Raw genomic sequence first — 17,578 nt, 5'->3', positions numbered from 1 at the left:
GGTGGGGGACACACACATACACACACACACACACACACACACACACACACACACACACACACACGGGTATGGAATTATACCACAGAAATCTTGTAATAATTTTGTAAACCACTGTGAAATTACTAATTATAACAAGTACAAAACAAACAAAAAATGGTCCAGGACCCACCACAAATGGAAAAGGGGCACTGGTCACCTTTGACCTTTCCTGCAGTGTTGCTTAGAGCCTTCCTAGCAGGGCATGGCAGCTAGTCTCAGCAGCCTTGATTACAGAGCCTGGAGACTCATGCTTACCACACAACATGAATATGCACCCCTCTGAATCCCAGTGAGGCAGGTATTATACATCCTGCCTCCAAAGATAGAAACATCAAGGCAAAGATTGTACACTTCCAAAACTAACAATGAAACATATTGAACTTACTTTATTGGGACAGTCAGTGTGTTTAGAGACCTCAAAGGGATGTGACAGATAAGTTACTCTGATTTGGCAAAGGAGCTTAGCGTCTGGAGAAGACCAATCTCCACTGTATATGGAACATTGGACAACTTACTTTTTTTTTTTTTTTTTTTAAGTAAAATGGAAGCAGTTGAAAAAAAGGTGCCTGGTGGTGGCGCACCTGGTTGACTATACATGTTACAATGCACCAGGACCTGGGTTGGAGCCCCTGGTCCCCACCTACAGGGGGAAAGCTTTGCAAGTGGTGGAGCAGGGCTGTAGGTGTCTCTCTGTCTCTCTCCCTCTCTATCTCCCCATTCCCTCAATTTCTCTTCGTCTCTATCCAATAAATAAAATGGAAGCAGTTGGGGTGGTAGTAGTAATAGTAGCAACTTACACATTCAGCCATGGCCCTTTCCCTCATTTTGAAATAAGTACAATCAAGTGAATTAAAAGATTTAACATTTGCAAGGTACTAGAGTCCAGACTTGCCTCACAGGAAGTATAATCTATTAAATACAATAAGATCTTTATACTTTTACTCCAATCTCTCTCTCTCAGCGTATATTCCTTTTCATAATAGGCAAAAATGAAATAAAGCATTATGGAAAACAAGACTTTCAAGTACTTACTTTTTGACAAGTAATTAGTTACTCCAAAGATACAGATAGGCAAGGAAGAGTAAGTCAGCTGTTTAAAGTGTGGACAGACACTACTACCTGTGATCTCCCACTGCTTCTAGAGGACTGTGGTCACATGCTATGCAGAGCTAGGCTGACAGTAGCAAATGCCAATCATACAACTCAAGCATGTGTTACTAGGAATTCTAGTGGAGCAGGCATAGGAAGGAAGGGTGAGAGGAAGCAGTCACAGTAGATTTAGGGATTACCCTGTAAAACGACTTTTTCCAGGGCTCAGCAGTCCTGCAGGATTCCAAGGAACACCTAGCATGTGAACAGGGACTAGTCAGACAGTTGCCTTAACTTGCTTAGTCGCCTTAAACTCAGATAAATATGATCAAATAAAAAGAATTAACAAAAACAGATACATAGACTGAAGTAGTAAGGGGAAACTGTTTGCTAAACATCCTGATGATTTTTTTTTGGCATCTCTTTGAAATAAATGATCATACTCTTTAGGCTTCAGAAATCAAAGCCCAGGATACCCTTCCTGATTAATTTGCCAGTGTGTTGACAGAACTCAGGGAGGCCATTTATTCATGAAGTTACTGATTCATCACAAAAAATGTTTATCTCAGGTACAGGAAAAAGGAAGTGAGAGGTAGGGCAAAGACACAGAATTTCTAAGCTCCTTCCAGGTGCACCAAAAGCTCTCCAGCCCCTGACCTTTGTGATTGGATGCAGGTTTCATTACATAGTCATGATTGATTAAATCATTGCCTTTGTTGATTAATTCACCCTCCAGCATCTCTCCCCACCCCAGATGTCTGGAGGTAGAACAGGAAGTTCCAATCCTCTAATTATATGCTTGGTTCCCCTGGCAACTTCTCCCCATCCTTAGGTGGGATCTAAAAGCCATCTTATTAGCATAACAAAAGACACCTTTATCAACACTTAGGAAATACCAAAGCTCTGGAAGTTGTGAATGGGGTTGGAACTTTGAATAAAGACCAAACATATGTGAGAAATCTAGCTTGCTCACGTGGGTTATCAAACATATATAAGTTTTGTATTGCTCACAAAAGCATAGACACTTTTAGGACTGGGACACTTAAAAACAAACAATAAAGAACACAATGCATGTATGATATCACAAGTGGTAGTGCTAAAGCATTGCTTTATAGTTGCTTAAGGAAGGCTTATATATGTTACAAAAAACCAAAAGGAGTTTGTATTAGACTATCCACTGATATCATCACAAGTATAGTGTGTTAGAAATCTTGTAATGCAGGAAGTTCTTACAAAATACAAGCCAATACTGTGTAATAAGATAAAATTCTTTCCAAGTTCAAGGATGATGGGCCCTTGAATTTGGCTAAGAATGGCCCAACACACCTGCTCTTGGCCTCTCCAGGTCTCCTGCTCATATGTTCTGTCTGTGAACATAGCGGCCTGTAGACTAGCAACATTTGTTGTTGTTGTTGTTGTTATAGTAGTAAACACAGTCATGAGGTACTCAGATACCTGGGGCTATCAGGGATCACTACATGGATCATTCACCATGCTCAGGGGTAGAGAGAGGTCCAAAGTGGACACAGTCTTAAGAAGAAAACTGTGTCTTTGCCTCAGTGTACATTTTCACTGGCATGGTTTACAAAGTAGGGTTTGGATGTTGTTCTGCTTTTACAGTTGCTTTTTTTTTTTTTTTTTTTTTTTTGCCTCCAGGGCTACTTCTGGAGCTTGGTTCCTGCACTATGAATCCACTGCTCCTGGAGGGCATCCTTTCCATCTTGTTGCAGTTGTTGTTGTTGTAGCTGTTGTTGTTGGGTAGGACAGAGAGAAATCGAGAGAGGAGGGGAAGACAGAGAGGTGGAGAGAAAGATAGACACCTGAAGACCCACTTTACCGCCTGTGAAGCAACTCCCCTGAAGATGGGTTGTCCGGGGTTTGAACTGGGATCCTTAAGCCAGTCTTTGTGCTTGGCACCATGTGCGCTTAACCTGCTACGCTACAGCAGGACTCCCAGTTGCTCTTTTTTTTTTTTTTTTTAAGTTCTGAAAATTGGCAGCATAGCTTCTTCTCACATGGGTGCAAATCTGCATTATTTTTTTTAAAATCAAGGTATGTCTTTTAATGTCTTCTTCCTCCTTTCTTAGACAGTTGCTTGTAGGGATCACCAGATGATGTAATAGATGATTTTTCATTTATACTGACATATGAATGTTTATGTGCAGAGAGCATTCTCAAAGCGGGTCTGGTGTGCTTGCCACATATTTCCAAAGGTTCATGATTTTAATTTGTATACAGCAGTCTTTAGAAAGCCACTTTTTATGTAAAACATGCAATGCAGTGTGAACATAACTATCATGTAAAGGAAAACCATTTCTCCAAATTCTAATTTGCATCCACAGTAATAAGAAACTATGAAAATGTCTTAACGAAATCTGTAAGCCAATCTACTGCATAAGACTTTGAGATTCCCCACTGCTCTGCTATTTTCCCATTGCGTATGCACAGCACAGATTCCTGCCAAGCCTATTACAGTGAACAAACAATGTCTTCTCTGTCAGAACAGAGAATGAATAGTATCACAAAATTCTCCTCTAATGTACAGCCTCCATTTCCTCTACCCTTCAGAAGAGAGCAACCAGGATGAGTACTGATGAGAAAAACACTGCTCTCGGCTTGCCAATCTGAGATCACATTCTAGCAAGCTAGGGACCACGTAATGTTAACTGTGTATTAACAGCAAAACAGAGAAAGTTGGCAAGTTTATTTTATTTTAAATTGGATTGTATATTTTTGTATTCCTGGGTGTATGTGCACATGCATATCTTTATCAGGAAGGAAGGAGGCATTTCATCAGATATAATTTCAGGGCTTAGCAAAACAGCTTTTAGATACAGACTGAGCAGCAACAGGGGAACTTCATAGAAATGACACAGCAATTTGTTTAAAAATATTGGCAGCTAATTCATGAATGCTGAGGCTATGAATTCAGCTGCTTCTGTTAAGCTTTTATTCCTGCTAAGCTCATGAATCTAAAGAAAGACCTTCAATTTACTTTTCTGAAATATTCAGAATGATGCAGACAGACTTCACTTTAGTATATGTTTTTCATACTCATTCATTCCTTCTCTTTTTCTCATATTCTCTCTCTCTCTCTCTCTCTCTCTCTCACATACACACACACACAGAATTCTCCCTCCGATAAAAGAGACACTAAGGAAGAACATGATCTTTCAAAATAAGAAGTTATGAAGCATTTCTCACCAAATAACCAAAGGCTTACTTGATACATATTTTTATAAAAGTGTTATGAATTCATTTCTTATAATTGTCTAAATTTACTTCTTATTTGGTATAAAATAACTGATTCAAGTCTCTTGATATAAATACAGTATATGTCTTTTATTAACCTTTAAAGGGAATTACCCAGCCCTTTTTTAAAATAAAATAAAAAATGTTATTTTTATAATCAAACACACTAGCTTTGTTTCCAGGGATACTTGGTGAGATTAACACAAAGGAAAAAGCACAACACTCCCTATCCTCACCACTTCCCACACAGTTTTGGTACAGATCACTGAGCTCCCAGATTCTGATGCCATTCTCCTGGTAACACATTTAGGACAGACTACAGGATATACCAGAAGCTCTGCTTTCTCTTCTCTCCCCTTTCTCTCCTATCACTCTAAATTTTATAAGAGGAAACAATTAGGCCTTTGTGCTGTACCACTGCAATTTGCAGATGTGCCTGGCCCCTTATTCATAGACCAGTAATATTTACCTTGGAGAGATGTTTGTCCAAATAAGTATTCAAAATTCTGGCACTGTATTTCCTTTGAAAAGCTGTTGTGAGAGGCCTCTCTTCTTTCTTGGCCTGTGGACAAAGAGAATAAAAATTAAAAAAAAAAAGATAGATATTACTTATCCAGCTCACTGTAAAAATGCAACACGTTAGGCCAGTGAAATAGGTCACTTGGGTAGTGTGCTGCTAGGTGTAAGCCTAGGCCTCATCATGTTGAAGGAAGCTTCAGTGCTGTGATTTCTTTTTCTCTCTCTCTGCGTCTCTGATCACCAATGTGACCTAGAACCTTACCTCTCCAGAGCCTCCTACCTCACTATGAAAAGACAGAAACAGGCTGTGGGTATGGATTGACCTGCCAACACTCATGTCCAGCAGAGAAGTCATTACAGAAGTCAGAAATGCCACCTTAAGAACCTCATAAAGAATTTTGGTCATACTCCCAGAGGGATAAGTAACAGGGGTTGGGTGGTGGTGCATCTGCTTAAGCACACGAAGTACTTTGCACAAGGATAACCATTAAGAACCCGGGTTCAAGACCCATTCCCCGCCTGCAGGAAAATGTTCCACGAGCTGAGAAGCAGGTTTGCAGGTGTCTATCTTTCTCTCCCTCCATCTTTCTATCTCTCCCTTCCATCTCAATTTCTCTCTGTCCTATTGAATGAATGGGGGGGGGGGGAGGAGAAGGCCACTAGAAGTGGTGGATTCGTAGTGCTGGTATGGAGCCCTAGCAACTGGAGGCAAAAGAAAGAAACAGGGAAGCTGCTAATGGAGGGGATGGGACACAGAACTCTGGTGGTGTGGTGGTGGGAACTCTCTGGAATTGTACTCCTGTTATCTTGTTATTTGCTATTAAATCACAAATAACCTTTTTAAAATTGCAACACTTTCATGACAAATATTGAGCTTTTATATGCCTTCCTGAACAAAGAAAGCAGCAAAGTAGAGGAATAACTACAAGAAGTGAATAAATAAAACATTATTTAAAATAAGAGCCAAGATCAAATAAAATAAAAACACTTCAATTTGTTCGTTTCACATTCTTTTATGACACACACACACACAAATCAGTTTATAACAGAACTCAAGTAACTAGGTTTGTTTTTTTTTAATTTAAGATTTAAAACAACTGAGTTGTATGGTAAGTCAGATAACGTAAGCTATGGCTAGTGAAACTGCTTTATTAAAAGTAAAACTTTGTGTGTAGCTTCAACAGTATAGCAGTCATTTCTCCATCTACTCCACTGGAGAAAGCGAAGGATGTGCAGAAGGGAAAAAGACTTCAGGGATGGCTTCCCTTTATCTCCCTCCTGACTCATTAGTGGTCCTCAGTCCCATCCCATTTGGGATTCTGCTCTTTTTTTGGTGCCCAGTAATTCATCCACCCCCTTTTCCTCTCCAGTTCTCTTCCCATCCTCTAATAGACATTGCCTCTCCTGAACCACTGCTTTACAGAAGACACTATCATAAGTGAAGTGTGATGAAGGAGGAAAAAATTGGGGTGACCAAATTTATTAAGTATTGTGGAATACTTTTCTATGGAAAATACTCCGGTTGTTGACTAAGATCCAGGACTTCTCAATTATTATTATTATTATTTAAAAATACTTATTCATTTGATAGAAATTGAGAGGGAAGTGAGAGAGAGAGAAAGAAGAAACCTCCAATACTGCCTCACCACTTGTGAAGCTTTCCCCCTGCAGGTAGGGACTGGTGAGGGGGCCTTGAACCCAGGTTCTTGCACATGTGAATTCAACCAGGTGTACCACCATCTAACCCCCTCTCAATTATGTTAATAGGCTGAGGTATAATTCTTGATTTTCAAAATAAAAATGAGCCTTCAAGATTTTTTTTAAATCTAGAAATGTATTTTTATTAAGATCACATATGACCATTTTAGATGAAGTGTGGTCTTCTCCAAGAGCAGAGTCAGCAGATTTTTTGTTTTATCTTGAGGTACATCTATTGTTTCCTTGACAGTTGCCAATGAAAACTGGCTGTCTTTTGTTTGCCACTGCATTCGACCACATTATTATTTCCTTTTATAAAAAATAAGTCTATTAAGATCAGAACAAGACAGGATCATATGCTGTCTTCCTCAAACCTGACTCTAGGTCTTTCCACTGTCAAGCAAACTGAGATGGGAGGGCTTCACTGGTTAAAGATCTTGACAGAAAGAAGTTATTATCTTTTTTTTATCATTTCATTATATTTTTAAATCAGACCTTCTCTTATATTCCTGCCATGCAGATACACATCGGTGTGGATTTCAGCTGTAAACCACTCTACTTCCCCCTGTTGTCATGGTCAGTCCCAGAGACCTCTCTTGAATTCATTAGGAATATGAGCAAAACTTGATGACATAAATCAAATAAAATGAAAAGATTATTTTTCTCAAAGTGTCAAATTTCATTAATATGTATTAGAAATGTTTATATGTCCTTTATTACTTGATGTGAGCAAATAATCTGACTTGAAAATTGAACACAAGACTTAACAGCTACTCTAATAAACAAAAGTGGTACTTAATTTTGCATTTTCAGAATCTTCAATTCATGAATTAAAAGTATTCTAAAAGAAGAGGTCACCAAGATAGTGTGATATTGGCAGAGGCTAAATATGGTGATCAATGGGATCAATTTTTTTAGTTTTCAGGAATAAAATTATTTTTGACTAACTGATTGTTGATAATGATGCCAAGAGTAGACAATGGTGAAAAGAACAGTATTTTCAACATGTGCTTTGGGGATAATAGACCTGCAAAAAATGAGGCAGTGCCTTTAATTCAGACCATATTAAAAACTTTGACTCCAAAAGAAACAAATACTAAATTTAAGTGCTGAAACTATAAAACTCTTAGAGTAGGGAGTCGGGCTGTAGCGCAGCGGGTTAAGCGCAGGTGGCGCAAAGCACAAGGACCGGCATAGGGATCCCGGTTCGAACCCCGGCTCCCCACCTGCAGGGGAGTCGCTTCACAGGCGGTGAAGCAGGTCTGCAGGTGTCTATCTTTCTCTCCTCCTCTCTGTCTTCCCCTCCCTCTCTCCATTTCTCTCTGTCCTATCCAACAACAACAACAATAATAACTACAACAATAAAACAACAAGGGCAACAAAAGGAAAAAAAAATCAATAAAATAAATATAAAAAAAAACTCTTAGAGTATAAGAATATTATAAATATTTGTCAGACTTGTTCAGACTTGGCAGTAATGTTTTAGATATGACATCAACAACATAAGCAACAAAAGGCAAACTAAATAATGGACTTACCTATTTGCAGTTCCTTCAAGTTGAACCCCCAGAATCACATATTACTAGAGGCAACTTTCTCTGCATCTCTCTCTCTCTCTCTCTCTCTCTTATAAACAGTAAATAAAAATATTAAACAAATAGAGAAAATAATCACATTTGATAAAAATTAAAATCATTTATGCTTTGATGATGTTATTGAGAATGAGAATGTTAAAATATCCCAAAGAGTAGGAAAAGATATGTTAGAAGTTAACAGATCCCTCTCTCCACCACTACTGGTCACTCGCAGGATCATAGGGAAAAAGTGGGATAATTTATATAGATATAGACAGATAGTTACATAAATAACAGTCAACCCTTATCTGCAACCTTGGGAGAACTACTGTAGCTTCTGAAGGAAGAATAGAAATACAGAACTCTGGTGATGGACACAGTGCATAATTACACCCTTGTTATCTTATAATAAATTTTTAAAATCAATATTAAGTCACTAATAACATTAACAAAAGATATGTTAGAAATTATATATGACAAGGATTTTGTGTCTAGAATGTATGAGAGACTCTTATAACTCAAAAATAGCAAGACAATTCAAACAAAAATAAGCAGTGTCTGAAATGATATTTTTGCAAATAAATATACACATGGCCAATAAACACATAAGAACATGTTGACCATCGCTAGTCACTGAAGTAAAAGAAATAAAAACTACAGTGGAATAATATTTTAGACCCACAGTACGATTACAACCAGAAGTCTATGATAGAAACAAATGTTAGAGAGGATATGGAGAACATAGCTCTCACACTTTGCCAGTGGGTATGTACAATGATACTTTGAAAGCATCCTGGTTGTTCCTCCAAAAGTTAAACAGAGTAGTGGCCATTTGACACATTAATAAATAACAATGCCCTCAAAACAAGTTGTACATGGGATGGGGGGTGGAGAGATGAGACAGTAATGGGGACCTGATACACAGTGGTGGAAGTGGATCTAAGTTGGTGGTAAGATTAGTGTGCTGACATCCATCATGGAAGAATGAGAAATTGTGACAACTCTTGTAAATTATTATTATTTTCCTAATAAAACATAAAAAAATCTTGGACGCAAGGACCGGCATAAGGATCCCAGTTCAAGCCTGTGGCTCCCCACCGGCAGGGGAGTCACTTTACAAGCGGTGAAGCAGGTCTGCAGTTGTCTATCTTTCTCTTCCCTTCTCTGTCTTCCCCTCCTCTCTCCATTTCTCTCTCTCCTATCCAATAACAACAACAATAACTACAACAATAAAAAACAAGGGCAACAAAAGGGAATAAATAAATATTAAAAAAAAAAATCTTGGCGGGAATCAGGCAGTCGTGCAGCAGGTTAAGTGCAAGTGGCGCAAAGTAAGGATCCCAGTTCAAGCCTCTGGCTCCCCACCTGCAGAGTCACTTCACAAGCGGTGAAGCGGGTCTGCAGGTGTCTATCTTTCTCTTCCCTTCTCTGTCTTCCCTTCCTCTCTCCATTTCTCTCTCTCCTATCCAATAACAACAACATCAACAACAACAATAACCACAACAATAAAAAACAAGGGCAACAAAAGGGAATAAATATTTTTTTAAAAAAATCTTGGTGGGAATCAGGCAGTCGTGCAGCAGGTTAAGTGCAAGTGGCGCAAAATGCAAGGACCGGCCTAAGGATCCCAGTTCGAGCCCCTGGCTCCCCACCTGCAGGGGGGTCATTTCACAAGCGGTGAAGCAGGTCTGCAGGCATCTGTTTTTCTCTCCCCCTCTCTGTCTTTCCCTCCCCTCTCCATTTTTCTCTCTCCTATCCAATAACAATAACATCAACAACAACAATAACCACAACAATAAAAAAAAAGGGCAACTGTTACTGAGGAGTTATTCTGATATAGTCTCCGCCCCCAGGTTTTACTATGCCCCGCAAAATCCTAGCAGTGCCCCCTTCAACCAATCCTGGCCCCACACGTCACCCCTGGTTGTCGCCCAATAAAAAGCCCCCTCACCCCCCCCTCTCTGGGCTCTCAGCTCCCCCTCTCTCAGATCTCGCCCCCTTCTCTCCCCCCGTGGTCAGGTAGTGGGGACGGCCATTGCCGGCTGGCCCCACGTAGTCTGAACCACCCCCCCCCCCATCCTATAATAAAGATTTGTGTACCCCTTTGCTCTGGACGTCCACTCTCTTCTCCGCGGTGCAGCCCGACACCAGACCACCACAACAACAGGCAACAAAAGGGAATAAATAAATATATAAAAAAAAAATCTTGGTGGGAATCAGGCAGTCGTGCAGCAGGTTAAGTGCAAGTGGCGCAAAATGCAAGGACCGGCCTAAGGATCCCAGTTCGAGCCCCTGGCTCCCCACCTGCAGGGGGGTCATTTCACAAGCGGTGAAGCAGGTCTGCAGGCATCTGTTTTTCTCTCCCCCTCTCTGTCTTCCCCTTCCCTCTCCATTTTTCTCTGTCCTATCCAACAACGACATCAATAATAACTACAACAATAAAAACAACAAGGGCAACAAAAGGAAATAAATATTTTAAAAAATCTTTAAAATAATCTTGGACATGCATGTTCACAATAGCATTATTTATAATAATCCTGACAAAGAATATAATTATCTATCAAGGGGTGAATAAATAAGCAAAATAGGTGTATCCATATAGAACAATATTATTTGGCCACAAAACAAACAAACAAAAAACAACAACCCACATTTCTCTTGATTCCATTTACACTGAATGTCCAAAATGGGGAAACATGAGACAGAAAACAAATTAGTGAGTCTTTGAGGCTTAGGGAAATGAGGATTGTAGTTAAGGGTTGTAGGGCTCCCTTTTGGAGGAAATACAAATGTTCTAACATTATTGTACTTGAGGTTACACTACTATATGAATATTCTAAAAGCCAATAAACTATTTATTTTGAATAGGGATAAATGGGTAGCATGTGAAATATATTTCAGTAGTGCTACTCCTAAAAATAGTCCAAGGAATATGGATATTATGCCATTTATTTTCCTGATTAGTCTAAAGAGTATTGTAGTTGGGATCACTGCTATTGCTGTATTGGAGCAAAACTGCCTGGCTCCATTGTAACTGGTCTTTCTGACTGAGATAACCTGAGCTCAACTCTGCAGGGGAAGGTGACAGATGCTCCTGCAGATCCCATTTCATCCTCATGACTACCTCTAACTATAGGCAGCAGTTAATCACTGAAAACAATCACTGATCCGATAAGAAATTCTATTTCCAGTGTTGCTTTTTCTTCTGAATGAAATCTGAGGACTTTGAAAATCAGGCATCTACTTAGATATGACTATTCCACGGGTGTCTATACCCAATCAGAGAAATTCCAAGTCACCTTTTCTTTCATACTTACAGTATTGACAGTTTCTATATTGTTAGCAATTTCTTAATATCAATAATGATGTTTAAAAAAGGTTCCAAATAATGAACTTCGAGAATTCATGATTTATTTTGCCAGCTAACCTGAAAGTCTGTTCTGGCTAGAGTCACAAAAAGAGAACTGAAAGAGCCCAATTTCTGGGTCACTGGGATCATGCAGGATGGGACATGCACTTGACAGATGGCCAGGTCCAAGCCCCAGTTGGCTTTGCTTAGGAGAGGTTTATGAAGAAGATTTTTTTTTTTTCCTTCAAAATTATGTCCTTACAGTCCCTTTTGGGGAAGAAGTGACAACACTGACAGCTACCTTCTTGTAGTCTGGATAGATTAACAGGGAGATTGCTAGAATGGAATTGAGTGACTCTACTCTCAATTCATGTTTGATTAAAACCTATACTTAAAAAGGTAGGTATCAATATAAGATTCAAATCATGAAGCTCTGATAACAATTATCAGATTTAACAATGGTGTATACACCAATCTCACTTGATACTTGAACTCTCCCTATATGATCTGTGACATCCAGTTTGTAAGTGCAATGTCAAAAGGACTTAGTTAAGCATATCAGTTTAAACTGCAGAGCACTGAATAAGGCTGAAGTGCCTTGCATAAAATACTCACTCAATATTTATCCACCGATTGAATAAATCAATTTTTAAAAAAAAATTAGAGAGGACTCAAGGATATTTCTGTAATAAAGTTGTTCTCACTTGTAGTCTATGAAGACAGAGACAGGAGGATGATCACAGGTTGCTCAGGCTAAGCATCCCACCACAGCGATATGTCACACATGCAAATGTCATCTATATAAATACTACCCTTTCGCCATGATGCTGTGGAAGGAAACTAATAAAAGAAATCTTAGACCTGCTGAACCAGCCTATGATGCATTTCTTCTAATAATGTAGGGCTGGGAAATGCTTTTATGTTTGAGTTAGGGGTAAAGGAAGTCCTTCTGAAACCTAGTGGTATAGTGGTTTTATCCTGGCTTGAATTCAATTTCTAACTTCTAGAACAATGGAGAGCAAACCTACTACTTGGAAAACTTTCAAATATTTGAAAACATGTGTTTAGAAAGCTTCTCCGGAAGAAAAAAAAAAAAACCATCTCATTGTCTTCTGAAGGGACTACACCATTTGGGTGGGAGTAGATAGCATAATGGTTATACAAAGAGACTCTCATGCCTGAGGCTCCAAAGTTCCATGTTCAATCCCCCACACCACCATAAACCAGAGCTGAGTAGTGCTCTGATAAAAATAAATAAATAATAAACTATTAAAAAGCTCCTCTGCTACCTGTAAGCCTTCTTTTCTGCCATTTCATAGAACATAGCTTTGAGTACCACCTACTGTAACTCCAAAGAACACAAAGACTAAGAAAGGAGATGAGCCCTTGTCACACCTGCTCTCAGAGCAGAGCTGGTCAAAAGCCAGCTCCAGTTTACAAAGCTCAACCTTGGAAAAGTGGTCAACAACCAAGATATGCCTATAATATCTTGTGGACAAAGTAACCTCTTTAGGAAATAAAATTTATCTGGATTTTGATGGTTAGTGGGAGAATTCTCAGGCCCAATTACCACAGGGACGCAAAGAATTCTCAGGCCAAATTATTATCAGGGAGGAACAGGCTAGTGAAGTTAGAAAAGAAGTCCATTACCATCATAGAGTCTAGTCACAGCAATAGAATCTGGCTACTAGTCAGTGACTCAAAGTAACAGCCATAGTTTTGAGAAAACTTCCTGGGAACACCAAGACAGTAGATTCTTATCAGTCTCAGTCACTAAGATCCATAGGTAGAGAAAATCTGAAATTTAGATGGTCAAAGAAAGTATCAGAGGTCATTCTAGGATACCAGACTGTATATGGATGGCAATAAAGATAACTTGAAATGTAATGGTGGCCAGTAGTGGGGTAGTACTATTTGAGCAATTTCAGCATGAGAGATTAAAATGTAGCAAGCAAATTCAGCAAGTAGAAAGTCTTCATACCAAGCATAGAAAGAGTATTAGTTTGAGGGTCAAGTAATGGTTCATCCAAAAATGTGCACATATTACCAAGCATGAGGGCCCAAGTTTGAGTCCCCAGTCCCAAAATGGAATACCTGCAAGAGGGAACTTCCCATATGATGGAGTAATGCTGTAGTATCTTCCCTTCTCTATTTCTATCTCCATCTCTGTCTCTTACTTTCTATCAACAAGAAGCTAAGGGTTACCAGAAGCAGTGGAGTCATGCAGGCACCGAATCTTAGCAATAACACTGGTGTCAACAACAACAACAACAACAACAACAACAGTGGGAGGTCTGGCTTTTGTAACAGTTTCTCTGTTGGACATGGGCATTGACAGATTGATCTACACCCCTAGCCTGTTTCTGTCTTTCCCCAGTGGTGTAGGTTTATAGAAGCCAGACATCCCACCTTCTGCACCCCATAAAGATCTTTGGTCCATACTCCCAGAGGGATGAACAATAGGGAAGCTTCTAATGGAGAGGATAGGATACAGAATTCTGATGACGGCAATTGTACGGAGTTGTGCCCTTCTTAACCCACAATACTGTCGATTATTATTAAATGACTAATAAAAAATAAATAAAAAGAAGAAGACAAAGGAGGAGGAGGAGGCAATAATGATGACAAAGAATATTAGTGATACATTTCCTTTGGACTGGTGAGGAGACAGTGAGAGGAGGTTTGGGTTCAAACATGTTAGGTATTTCTGCTTTAGTCAGAACAATCAGACTTAGAGATGACAAGATGATGCATGTAAGTGGAGGGGAGAGAGAAGAGGCAGAAACATGCTAGGGGCTGACAGATTAATTTTTTGGTTGTTTTCTTCTAAATTAACACATTCAAAGTCAATTTTCCAGAAGTAGCATTTTATCAGTAAAGACTACATTAGAACTCGTACTTGTATCAGTTCAGCTACTATACATTTTTTTTTAGAAAAACCTGAGGTCACAGATTTTTTTTCTCAGCAGCTACATTACACTGTTGGCATCTATGAATCTCATATATGACTAACACAAACCTCACTTCTCTCATACGCCATGTTGTTTAGTCACATGCCTCCTTAGTGCCCTTTTGCAACCCTGCTGGTAGTGGTGTTAGTAAGGCACTTACATCATCCAGGTGCCATTTCTGCCTTTTGTGTTATTGCATTAAATGTCAAGATGTTCTTGAATTCTGTTTTTATCATGTATTACTGCATTAGCTATCTCTTCCAGATTTCATTAGGCATTTACAGGGTTTTATTTATTTACATTTTTTAACCAAGTGAGGTCCAGTGGTAATTGGGTCAGGATTAGGTTCAAACACTGGAAACCTTTCTTCAGGAAAAAGGATAGCTATTAATCAGCTCCCTCTGAATATACCTACTAAGCCAGTTATTAACCCAGCTAAACTACATATGCTTCCCCATTGGTCCAAAAGATAAATGTTAGCAATTTCATACATTTCTGGTAAGAAAAATCAAACATGGATAAGAGCTAGTGCATGCTATTTCTTATCGATGCATATAAATTTGATAATGGGCTTAATAAATTCTCAATATAATAGACAACAACCTCAATACACAGATATTTCTCTCCATGAAAATGTCAATATTGAGTCCTTCAGAGTAATCAATCACGCAAGAAAATGATGCCAAAAATGCTCAATGTACAGCATTTACAGGAATAGGTAGAAGGAATGCACAGGGGCTATGGCACGCTGTGAATTGCTGGAAAAAAATTAGTGATGTTTCCTCCTCCCTTCTTTTAGGATTCTTATTTTTCTGAAGCTGCACCTTTCGCCTTGCAAAGCATCTATGTGATGTTGGCATTTTATTTTCTTGCCTTTTCCCAGCTGTGGCTCTCATTCTTCCCCCTCAACTGCTTTAACTCACACTTTTAACCTTCCTGGTATTTACTGTGTTAACTGTTCTGGTCTCCATGCCATCTGATGTCTCCTGCTTCATTTTTCACAGACTCTTTAACAGTTGAGATCCCTGATGTACACAAAGCAACAGTCCGCTAAGAGTGAGTGTTTTCTAGGCTTTTTATGGTCCTTATTAAGAACAGAAAAATGGAAGAGACATGAAAGGATAGTTTACAAGAAGGGATAATTCACAGAGGTGCCAAAGAGAGATCACTATAAAGATAAGATAAAGGCAAAAAAAAAAAAATCAAGTTTTTTTTAATCAGCAGAAAGAATATGACACTAGGACATAATTCCTTCTGAAAATTATATTTCACAATGTAACCTAAGGAAAATAATCCTCTTTCAAGAGCATATTTTTCTTGAATTCTGGGGAATTGATGATAAAATCCTAATTATGCATTCTTTTTTTAAATATTTATTTTATTTATTTATTCCCTTTTGTTGCCCTTGTTGTTTTATTGTTGTAGTTATTATTGATGTTGTTGTTGGATAGGACAGAGAGAAATGGAGAGAGGAGGGGAAGACAGAGAGGAGGAGAGAAAGATAGACACCTGCAGACCTGCTTCACCGCCTTGAAGCGACTCCCCTGCAGGTGGGGAGCCGGGGTTAGAACCGGGATCCTTATGCCGGTCCTTGTGCTTTGCGCCACCTGCGCTTAACCCGCTGCGCTACAGCCCGACTCCCCTAATTATGCATTCTTATACTACTTATACCATACAGAACCCAGGTAAGCATAGATACAGCGTAGGGCTAGGGTTAGTTATAGTACATATACTGACTCATTAGAAAATGGCATTTTATTAGCAAAAGCCTTTTCTGTTAGAGGCTAGAAAGAGGCTTAAGATAACAATACTTACTATAAGTTTTATCCTTAAGTTTGCATCTAAAGTTTGGTTATGAACTCCTTGCAGTTTCAACATTAATAGATAAAAATATCAAAACGACCAAAGTCCTCGACAGGAGAAGAAAAAAGAAAAAGAAAGCCTGTCATGATGACAAAGACTGTAAATATTGATAATACGCAAACTTAGTGTGTTTAAGGAAAGTTGCATGTTTCTCAGACATCAGAACATAAACCAACATAGCATAAATATTAACATTAAAAAGACTAGCTCTGAGAACTATACTTACTGGGCAGGGTACACTCCTTGCCATGTGCATTAGCCAGGTGTGAACCACTGTACCATGTAGGTGTGCCACGGATCTACCAGCAACCAGAAGAGACCTGGAGACGATGCTTTCTTAGGATGGCAAAATGGTTCACTTGGGTAGAGTGCTACTTTGTTATGTGTGAGACCTATTTGCAAGCCAGACCCCCACTGCACTGCAGAAAGCTTTAGTACTGTGATCTCTAACTAAATAAATACATATTTTTAATTGAATACAAAGAAAAGAGCCTTTCCTATGACATTTAGAAGAACCTTGGGCTTCTAGCCTTGAGAATGTGATGTTCTCTTTTTCTTTTCTTTCTTCCCTTTTAAAAAATCTTTGATGATTCAGAGCCTTGCACATGTGTGAAGTCATTGCTCCCTGGTCACTTTTCCATTCATACAGAGATACAGAGAGAAACAGAGAGGGAGAGATACCATAGCACGAGAGTTAACACCAGTGCCATGACACTGGTATTTAAACACTGTGGACTACTTTAATTACTAAAGAAAATTCATGATAAAATCCAACCATTTGCAAAAATATGCATGGACCTAGAAATGAAGTAGGTAAAACAAAAGGAAATTAGCAAAACAAAGAAAAACACCATATGATTTCATCCATATATGCTATATATGGAAAGTAAATAAATGAGCAAACAAAAATAAATGATTGGCCGACTTAGCGCTGATCAGAAGAGAAGAGAGGATGAGAGCAGGGCAACTGAGTAAATGCGGTTAGTTATATAGTGAAGGGTAGAGCTGGACTTTCAGTGGTGAACATGATGTTCGATACAAATGTTGATTTATACTGATGCACAAATGAAACATACTTAATTTTATAATGCGAAGTGACTTTAATATAAGATTAGCTTTAAAAAAAATCTGTGCTGGTTCCTTTTCCACATTTTCTCTACCTTTAATACCTAATGCTGTGCTGTTTAGCAGTTGAGCTTATTTTATATTTGGATGAATATAACTTTAGAGTTAAAGGCAAACTC

General features: G+C 38.8%; 1 protein-coding gene across 2 annotated transcripts in view; it reads right to left on the bottom strand.

The window, feature by feature from the left end:
* Nucleotides 1–17,578, bottom strand: part of PAG1 (phosphoprotein membrane anchor with glycosphingolipid microdomains 1) — a 186,939-nt gene that overhangs the window by 72,613 nt on the left and 96,748 nt on the right. For both annotated transcript variants that reach the window (XM_007520148.3, XM_060199625.1), the window contains exon 3: nt 4,850–4,942. The gene's annotated coding sequence lies outside the window, so the exon portion shown is untranslated. The remainder of the gene's footprint in view (nt 1–4,849; nt 4,943–17,578) is intronic.

Source organism: Erinaceus europaeus, chromosome 1 (assembly GCF_950295315.1).
Source record: "Erinaceus europaeus chromosome 1, mEriEur2.1, whole genome shotgun sequence".
Lineage (NCBI taxonomy): Eukaryota > Metazoa > Chordata > Mammalia > Eulipotyphla > Erinaceidae > Erinaceus > Erinaceus europaeus.
This window is presented reverse-complemented; position numbering and strand designations above follow the sequence as displayed.